This window comes from Trichomycterus rosablanca, chromosome 15, assembly GCF_030014385.1.
Source record: "Trichomycterus rosablanca isolate fTriRos1 chromosome 15, fTriRos1.hap1, whole genome shotgun sequence".
Taxonomy (NCBI): Eukaryota; Metazoa; Chordata; class Actinopteri; order Siluriformes; family Trichomycteridae; genus Trichomycterus; species Trichomycterus rosablanca.
Window position 1 is genome coordinate 27,110,721 of NC_086002.1, and position 9,966 is coordinate 27,120,686.

A 9,966-nucleotide genomic window follows, 5' to 3' on the forward strand; every position below is an offset into this window, starting at 1 on the left:
AACTGAAACACCTGGTTTTAGACCACAATCATTTATTAGTATGGTGTAGGGCCTCCTTTTGCGGCCAATACAGCGTCAATTCATCTTGGAAATGACATATACAAGTCCTGCACAGTGGTCAGAGGGATTTTAAGCCATTCTTCTTGCAGGATAGTGGCCAGGTCACTACGTGATGCTGGTGGAGGAAAACGTTTCCTGACTCGCTTCTCCAAAACACCCCAAAGTGGCTCAATAATATTTAGATCTGGTGACTGTGCAGGCCATGGGAGATGTTCAACTTCACTTTCATGTTCATCAAACCAATCTTTCACCAGTCTTGCTGTGTGTATTGGTGCATTGTCATCCTGATACACGGCACCGCCATTGGATGCACATGGTCCTCCAGAATGGTTCGGTAGTCCTTGGCAGTGACGCGCCCATCTAGCACAAGTATTGGGCCAAGGGAATGCCATGATATGGCAGCCCAAACCATCACTGATCCACTCCCATGCTTCACTCTGGGCATGCAACAGTCTGGGTGGTACGCTTCTTTGGGGCTTCTCCACACCGTAACTCTCCCGGATGTGGGGAAAACAGTAAAGGTGGACTCATCAGAGAACAATACATGTTTCACATTGTCCACAGCCCAAGATTTGCGCTCCTTGCACCATTGAAACCGACGTTTGGCATTGGCACGAGTGACCAAAGGTTTGGCTATAGCAGCCCGGCCGTGTATATTGACCCTGTGGAGCTCCCGACGGACAGTTCTGGTGGAAACAGGAGAGTTGAGGTGCACATTTCATTCTGCCGTGATTTGGGCAGCCGTGGTTTTATGTTTTTTGGATACAATCCGGGTTAGCACCCGAACAGCCCTTTCAGAGAGCTTCCTCTTGCGTCCACAGTTAATCCTGTTGGATGTGGTTTGTCCTTCTTGGTGGTATGCTGACATTACCCTGGATACCGTGGCTCTTGATACATCACAAAGACTTGCTGTCTTGGTGACAGATGCGCCAGCAAGACGTGCACCAACAATTTGTCCTCTTTTGAACTCTGGTATGTCACCCATAATGTTGTGTGCATTGCAATATTTTGAGCAAAACTGTGCTCTTACCCTGCTAATTGAACCTTCACACTCTGCTCTTACTGGTGCAATGTGCAATTAATGAAGATTGGCCACCAGACTGGTCCAATTTAGCCATGAAACCTCCCACACTAAAATGACAGGTGTTTCAGTTATTTTGTCCAACCCCTGTATATATATATATATATATATACAGTGTATCACAAAAGTGAGTACACCCCTCAAATTTCTGCAAATATTTCATTATATCTTTTCATGGGACAACACTATAGACATGAAACTTGGATATAACTTAGAGTAGTCAGTGTACAGCTTGTATAGCAGTGTAGATTTACTGTCTTCTGAAAATAACTCAACACACAGCCATTAATGTCTAAATGGCTGGCAACATAAGTGAGTACACCCCACAGTGAACATGTCCAAATTGTGCCCAAAGTGTCAATATTTTGTGTGACCACCATTATTATCCAGCACTGCCTTAACCCTCCTGGGCATGGAGTTCACCAGAGCTGCACAGGTTGCTACTGGAATCCTCTTCCACTCCTCCATGATGACATCACGGAGCTGGTGGATGTTAGACACCTTGAACTCCTCCACCTTCCACTTGAGGATGCGCCACAGGTGCTCAATTGGGTTTAGTCCATCACCTTTACCTTCAGCTTCCTCAGCAAGGCAGTTGTCATCTTGGAGGTTGTGTTTGGGGTCGTTATCCTGTTGGAAAACTGCCATGAGGCCCAGTTTTCGAAGGGAGGGGATCATGCTCTGTTTCAGAATGTCACAGTACATGTTGGAATTCATGTTTCCCTCAATGAACTGCAGCTCCCCAGTGCCAGCAACACTCATGCAGCCCAAGACCATGATGCTACCACCACCATGCTTGACTGTAGGCAAGATACAGTTGTTTTGGTACTTCTCACCAGGGCGCCGCCACACATGCTGGACACCATCTGAGCCAAACAAGTTTATCTTGGTCTTGTCAGACCACAGGGCATTCCAGTAATCCATGTTCTTGGACTGCTTGTCTTCAGCAAACTGTTTGCTGGCTTTCTTGTGCGTCAGCTTCCTTCTGGGATGACGACCATGCAGACCGAGTTGATGCAGTGTGCGGCGTATGGTCTGAGCACTGACAGGCTGACCTCCCACGTCTTCAACCTCTGCAGCAATGCTGGCAGCACTCATGTGTCTATTTTTTAAAGCCAACCTCTGGATATGACGCCGAACACGTGGACTCAACTTCTTTGGTCGACCCTGGCGAAGCCTGTTCCGAGTGGAACCTGTCCTGGAAAACCGCTGTATGACTTTGGCCACCATGCTGTAGCTCAGTTTCAGGGTGTTAGCAATCTTCTTATAGCCCAGGCCATCTTTGTGGAGAGCAACAATTCTATTTCTCACATCCTCAGAGAGTTCTTTGCCATGAGGTGCCATGTTGAATATCCAGTGGCCAGTATGAGAGAATTGTACCCAAAACACCAAATTTAACAGCCCTGCTCCCCATTTACACCTGGGACCTTGACACATGACACCAGGGAGGGACAACGACACATTTGGGCACAATTTGGACATGTTCACTGTGGGGTGTACTCACTTATGTTGCCAGTTATATCCAAGTTTCATGTCTATAGTGTTGTCCCATGAAAAGATATAATGAAATATTTCCAGAAATGTGAGGGGTGTACTCACTTTTGTGATACACTGTATATATATATATATATATACAGTGTATCACAAAAGTGAGTACACCCCTAACATTTCTTCAAATATTTCATTATATCTTTTCATGGGACAACACTATAGACATGAAACTTGGATATAACTTAGAGTAGTCAGTGTACAGCTTGTATAGCAGTGTAGATTTACTGTCTTCTGAAAATAACTCAACATACAGCCATTAATGTCTAAATAGCTGGCAACATAAGTGAGTACACCCCACAGTGAACATGTCCAAATTGTGCCCAAATGTGTCGTTGTCCCTCCCTGGTGTCATGTGTCAAGGTCCCAGGTGTAAATGGGGAGCAGGGCTGTTAAATTTGGTGTTTTGGGTACAATTCTCTCATACTGGCCACTGGATATTCAACATGGCACCTCATGGCAAAGAACTCTCTGAGGATGTGAGAAATAGAATTGTTGCTCTCCACAAAGATGGCCTGGGCTATAAGAAGATTGCTAACACCCTGAAACTGAGCTACAGCATGGTGGCCAAGGTCATACAGCGGTTTTCCAGGACAGGTTCCACTCGGAACAGGCTTCGCCAGGGTCGACCAAAGAGGTTGAGTCCACGTGTTCGGCGTCATATCCAGAGGTTGGCTTTAAAAAATAGACACATGAGTGCTGCCAGCATTGCTGCAGAGGTTGAAGACGTGGGAGGTCAGCCTGTCAGGGCTCAGACCATACGCCGCACACTGCATCAACTCGGTCTGCATGGTCGTCATCCCAGAAGGAAGCTGACGCACAAGAAAGCCAGCAAACAGTTTGCTGAAGACAAGCAGTCCAAGAACATGGATTACTGGAATGCCCTGTGGTCTGACGAGACCAAGATAAACTTGTTTGGCTCAGATGGTGTCCATTATGTGTGGCGGCGCCCTGGTGAGAAGTACCAAGACAACTGTATCTTGCCTACAGTCAAGCATGGTGGTGGTAGCATCATGGTCTTGGGCTGCATGAGTGTTGCTGGCACTGGGGAGCTGCAGTTCATTGAGGGAAACATTAATTCCAACATGTACTGTGACATTCTGAAACAGAGCATGATCCCCTCCCTTCGAAAACTGGGCCTCATGGCAGTTTTCCAACAGGATAACGACCCCAAACACAACCTCCAAGATGACAACTGCCTTGCTGAGGAAGCTGAAGGTAAAGGTAATGGACTAAACCCAATTGAGCACCTGTGGCGCATCCTCAAGTGGAAGGTGGAGGAGTTCAAGGTGTCTAACATCCACCAGCTCCGTGATGTCATCATGGAGGAGTGGAAGAGGATTCCAGTAGCAACCTGTGCAGCTCTGGTGAATTCCATGACCAGGAGGGTTAAGGCAGTGATAATAATGGTGGTCACACAAAATATTGACATTTTGGGCACAATTTGGACATGTTCACTGTGGGGTGTACTCACTTATGTTGCCAGCCATTTAGACATTAATGGCTGTGTGTTGAGTTATTTTCAGAAGACAGTAAATCTACACTGCTATACAAGTTGTACACTGACTACTCTAAGTTATATCCAAGTTTCATGTCTATAGTGTCGTCCCATGAAAAGATATAATAAAATATTTGCAGAAATGTGAGGGGTGTACTCACTTTTGTGATACACTGTATATACACAGTGGGGCCAAAAAGTATTTAGTCAGCCACTGATTGTGCAAGTTCTTCTACTTAGAAAGATGAGAGAGGTCTGTAATTTTCATCATAGGTACACTTCAACTATGAGAGACAGAATTATAAAAAAAAATCCAGGAAATCACATTGTAAGATTTTTAAAGAATTTATTTGTAAATTATGGTGGAAAATAAGTATTTGGTCAATAACAAACAAGCAAGATTTCTGGCTTTCACAGACGTGTAACTTCTTCTTTAAGAAGCTCTTCTGTCCTCCACTCGTTACCTGTATTAATGGCACCTGTTTGACCTTGTTATCTGTATAAAAGACACCTGTCCACAGCCTTAAACAGTCAGACTCCAAACTCAACCATGGCCAAGACCAAAGAGCTGTTGAAGGACACCAGGAAGAAAATTGTAGACCTGCACCAGGCTGGGAAGAGTGAATCTACAATAGGCAAGCAGGTTGGTGTGAATAAATCAACTGTGGGAGCAATTGTAAGAAAATGGAAGACATACAAGACCATTGATAATCTCCCTCGATCTGGGGCCCCACGCAAGATCTCATCCCGTGGGGTCAAAATGATCATGAGAACGGTGAGCAAAAATCCCAGAACTACACGGAGGGACCTGATGAATGACCTGCAGAGAGCTGGGACCAAAGTAACAAAGGCTACCATCAGTAACACACTACGCCGAGAGGGACTCAAATCCTGCAGTGCCAGGCGTGTCCCCCTGCTTAAGCCAGTACATGTCCAGGCCCGTCTGAAGTTTGCCAGAGAGCATATGGATGATCCAGAAGAGGATTGGGAGAATATCATGTGGTCAGATGAAACCAAAATGGAACTTTTTGGTAAAATCTCAACTCGTTGTGTTTGGAGGAAGAAGAATGCTGAGAAGAACACCATACCTACTGTGAAGCATGGGGGTGGAAACATCATGCTTTGGGGCTGTTTTTCTGCAAAGGGGACAGGACGACTGATCCGTGTTAAGGGAAGAATGAACGGGCCATGTATCGTGAGATTTTAAGCCAAAACCTCCTTCCATCAGTGAGAGCATTGAAGATGGAACGTGGCTGGGTCTTCCAGCATGACAATGATCCCAAACACACCGCTCGGGCAACAAAGGAGTGGCTCCGTAAAAAGCATTTGAAGGTCCTGGAGTGGCCTAGCCAGTCTCCAGACCTCAACCCCATAGAAAATTGGAGTCCGTGTTGCCCAGCGACAGCCCCAAAACATCACTGCTCTAGAGGAGATCTGCATGGAGGAATGGGCCAAAATACCAGCTACAGTGTGTGCAAACCTGGTGAAGACTTACAGGAAACGTTTCACCTCTGTCATTGCCAACAAAGGTTATGTTACACAGTATTGAGTTGAACTTTTGTTATTGACCAAATACTTATTTTCCACCATAATTTACAAATAAATTCTTTAAAAATCCTACAATGTGATTTCCTGGATTTTTTTTTTCTCATTTTGTCTCTCATAGTTGAAGTGTAGCTATGATGAAAATTACAGACCTCTCTCATCTTTCTAAGTAGGAGAACCTGCACAATCAGTGGCTGACTAAATACTTTTTGGCCCCACTGTAAGTGCAAAATGTGTGTAATACTGCTGCTGAAAATAGTCAATAGACTAAGGACACACATGAACATAATAATTAGGGCTGTCACGCGATAAAAAATGTTAGGCCCCCTCAACAAATTGCAGATGCTGATAGCTGATCAGAATTATTTAAAAGTCACTCAGAAGTTACACTTCAAGTCCAGATTCCTGCATCTGGTATTTTTACTGCACAGTTTTAGATCTTTTAATTTTACTTAACTAGGGTGACCATATTTTCATTTGGGAAAACCAGGACACCTTGGGGGGGGGAGGTGCCAGAACACCGTCAACAATAGCCTCGGTCTTAGTTCGGGCACAACTAAACTTTTTGGCTGTGTCTGAATCGGGGAGGGTCTTTTTCAACAATGAACTTGTGCAGTCCATAGATCGATAACTGTTGTGATGTTTCACTGTGTGAAATGACCATGCAGCCTCCGCTGCATTCACTGCATCCTCGTTCCCTGGTTTGACAAAGTGCTGTGTGATCGAGCTAGCACTACTCTCGCCTTGGACAGCTGTTTTATGCTTCTCGGTGTCCAGGTGGCTTTTCAGATCCCTTGCACCTCCATTGGACACCGAGACATATGTGCCTGCTTTGCACACTGTGCACAAGGCTTCCCATTTGTCTCGACCCGGTCTGAAAGCGGGGAAACTCTTTTGTAAATCGTCGGTAAACATACACTTGCGCTTCGGCATGTTGCTTGCGTCTACATTCTGATTAAGAACAGGGCTGCCCTCACTGACGCGGCTCAGGGATTACGTCACACGCAGCGCCGTGCGCAGTGCCCTAGTGCCTGTAAATTTAATGAAGGTAATTTAAAAACCAGGACATTTCCTCACTTTAAAAAAAAAAAAACGGGACGCCCGGGACAGGACGTGAAATACGGACATGTCCCGGGAAATACGGACGTTTGGTCACCCTAACTTAACGAAAATATTGTAATATAATAATTATGACCTGGCGAGTGCAGTCAATGTGGGGGGGCAGAGAGGTGAGTGGTTGAGTTCATGTCGTGGAGGCCCCCCTGCTATGGGCCCCGGTGCACCTTTTGTATCTGCTGTAGTTTTTCCTGCCCTTGTAATTCACACAAGAATTATTTTTCCTTAAAAAAAGGGGTTATTCTAAGAAAAAGGATGTTGTTTTCTAACGTCTCACCGGTCATGTAATGTGAATTACAAATATATTGTCTGGCCCTTTAAGAATGTTAAGTGTACTATAGGGCACAGGGAGCAAGTGTGTAGGGAAGATCTCTGAATTGACCTTGTCTGGCTGTGTTTATTTTGTTCTTAATCAGCGTTCTGCTTCATGCACTTTTAAGAAATGCAATTAACCACAGATACACACATTTACATGGCACAAACAGCTCAATATAAATAGTTTGATTAAAATTTTTCATCTTGAGAATTTTTTTTAATCGCGATTAAAAATTTAACGCGTTAATCGCGATTACGACAGCCCTAATAATAACATAAACTAATTCATGAGACACATATTAGGGAGCTCAATCTGAGAAAAACATCAACTTAACTTTTGCTGTCATCATTTTGCAGACTAGCGTGGTGAGCAGAAAATGTAAACATTAAGTGCCGTCAGGGAGCAATCTCAATCCGCTCCCTACTCACTCCCCCTCTCCACTCCGCCTCCGTTTATGCGTTCACGTGGAGTGTCACTCTGTAGTTGAGTGTTAGTGAAAATGGAACGGATTGGGAAAGGCCGCATGAGGTACGGTGCCGGCAGCTGACGTAAAACTGCTCGAGTGGAAAACATCGATTTCATATTAGTTCACAAGGCTCATAAATAAATTGACAAACACGAAAACGAAGGCTATTCTATCTATAATTTTAGTACGTTTTAGTTAGTTTTGTAAACACACAATACAGTTTCAATTAGTTATCGTTTTTTATTTTAATTACCGTTTTTATTTATTTCAGTTAACGAAAATGTTTTTTCAATTTCAGTTTTCGGTTTTTCGTTCGTTTTCGTTAACGATGATAACCCTGGCTGGGACCAAAGTAACAAAGGGATTATCAGTAACACACTACACCCAGAGGGACTCAAATCCTGCAGTGCCAGGCGTGTCCCCCTGCTTAAGCCAGTACATGTCCAGGCCCGTCTGAAGTTTGCCAGAGAGCATATGGATGATCCAGAAGAGGATTGGGAGAATATCATGTGGTCAGATGAAACCAAAATGGAACTTTTTGGTAAAATCTCAACTCGTCGTGTTTGAAGGAAGAAGAATGCTGAATTGCACACCATACCTACTGTGAAGCATGGGGGTGGAAACATCATGCTTTGGGGCTGTTTTTCTGCAAAGGGGACAGGACGACTGATCCGTGTTAAGGGAAGAATGAACGGGGCCATGTATCGTGAGATTTTAGGCCAAAACTTCCATCAGTGAGAGCATTGACGATGGAACGTGGCTGGGTCTTCCAGTATGACAATGATCCCAAACACACCGCTTGGGCAACGAAGGAGTGGCTTCGTAAAAAGCATTTCAAGGTCCTGGAGTGGCCTAGCCAGTCTCCAGAAGTCAACCCCATAGAAAATTTGTGGAGTCCATGTTGCCCAGTGACAGCCCCAAAACATCACTGCTCTAGAGGAGATTTGCATGGAGGAATGGGCCAAAATACCAGCTACAGTGTGTGCAAACCTGGTGAAGACTTACAGGAAACGTTTGACCTCTGTCATTGCCAACAAAGGTTATGTTACAAAGTATTGAGTTAAACTTTTGTTATTGACCAAATACTTATTTTCCACCATAATTTACAAATAAATTCTTTAAAAATCCTACAATGTGATTTCCTGGATTTTTTTTCTCATTTTGTCTCTCATAGTTGAAGTGTACCTATGATGAAAATTACAGACCTCTCTTATCTTTCTAAGTAGGAGAACCTGCACAATCAGTGGCTGACTAAATACTTTTTGGCCCCACTGTAGGTACCCTTGTGCTTTTTATATAGTTTATTTATATTTGGTTTTACTTGTACCCCAGTGTGATGGAGGGTACGAGACCAGATTCACCCCAACCCAGCTGTGTTTCCATAAAGAGTGATCAGTCAATGGATCCTCCACGTAACTTTGAAGATGGAGGATGTTCTACTGATGTGAGGTCTGTATATTCTCATGTTTTGTTATTTTTATTTTCAGTTCTTCCTGATAAAACACATTAAATCCAACTGGTCAATTTATTATACAAATTAGCTAGGAAATGTTTCAATAACTGAATGTTGGAACATGTTAGTGCTCAGTTCTCTTCTGTATAACTAAACTAGCTGCAAGGAATGCTAGCTCTCTGAGTACTTTGTCATGTCCTTGATGGTTTTCCTCTGAACTGAAACTTTCGGGGGCTTTCATGCTTTTTTATGTATTTTATTAATGTTTGGTTTTACTTGTACCCCAGTGTGTTGGAGGGTAAGAGACCAGATTCATCTGAACCCAGCTGTGTCTCCATGAAGAGCAACCAGTCAATGGAACCCCTACGTCACTTTAAAGATGATGGATGTTCTACTGATTCTAGGTCAGTATAATTTTATGGTGTGTTAGTGCCTTAGAACACTGCATCAATCGAGCACCAGCTCTGAACATTTTTAAAATTCACTGTGTATGTGAAAATGTATAAGTAATCAGTAAATTGGGTTTTGACTGTGGGAGTTTCAGTATGGGCTGATGTTTACTGATCAGAACTAAGTAAAGTTTTACTCAAAGTGTAAATGACTAAAATGATGAAAAGCTGAAACGTCTAATAATTGTTTATTAGCAAAGAGTAACTGGTTAATGAACCAAACCACTTCAGAGACTGATTTAAGGGTTAAATGAATGTAACTCTGGGGATTGAAGGACAATCCAGACAGTGTAGAACTGCCACAACCTCTTTGGTTAAGTCCAAGACTAGACTGAATAGCTGCAATTAAGTCTACAAAATTCAACACTGATCATGAAGATGAATCAGTAGATGATTTTAATGTTAAACTTTATATTAATAATTGTAATAAAAAA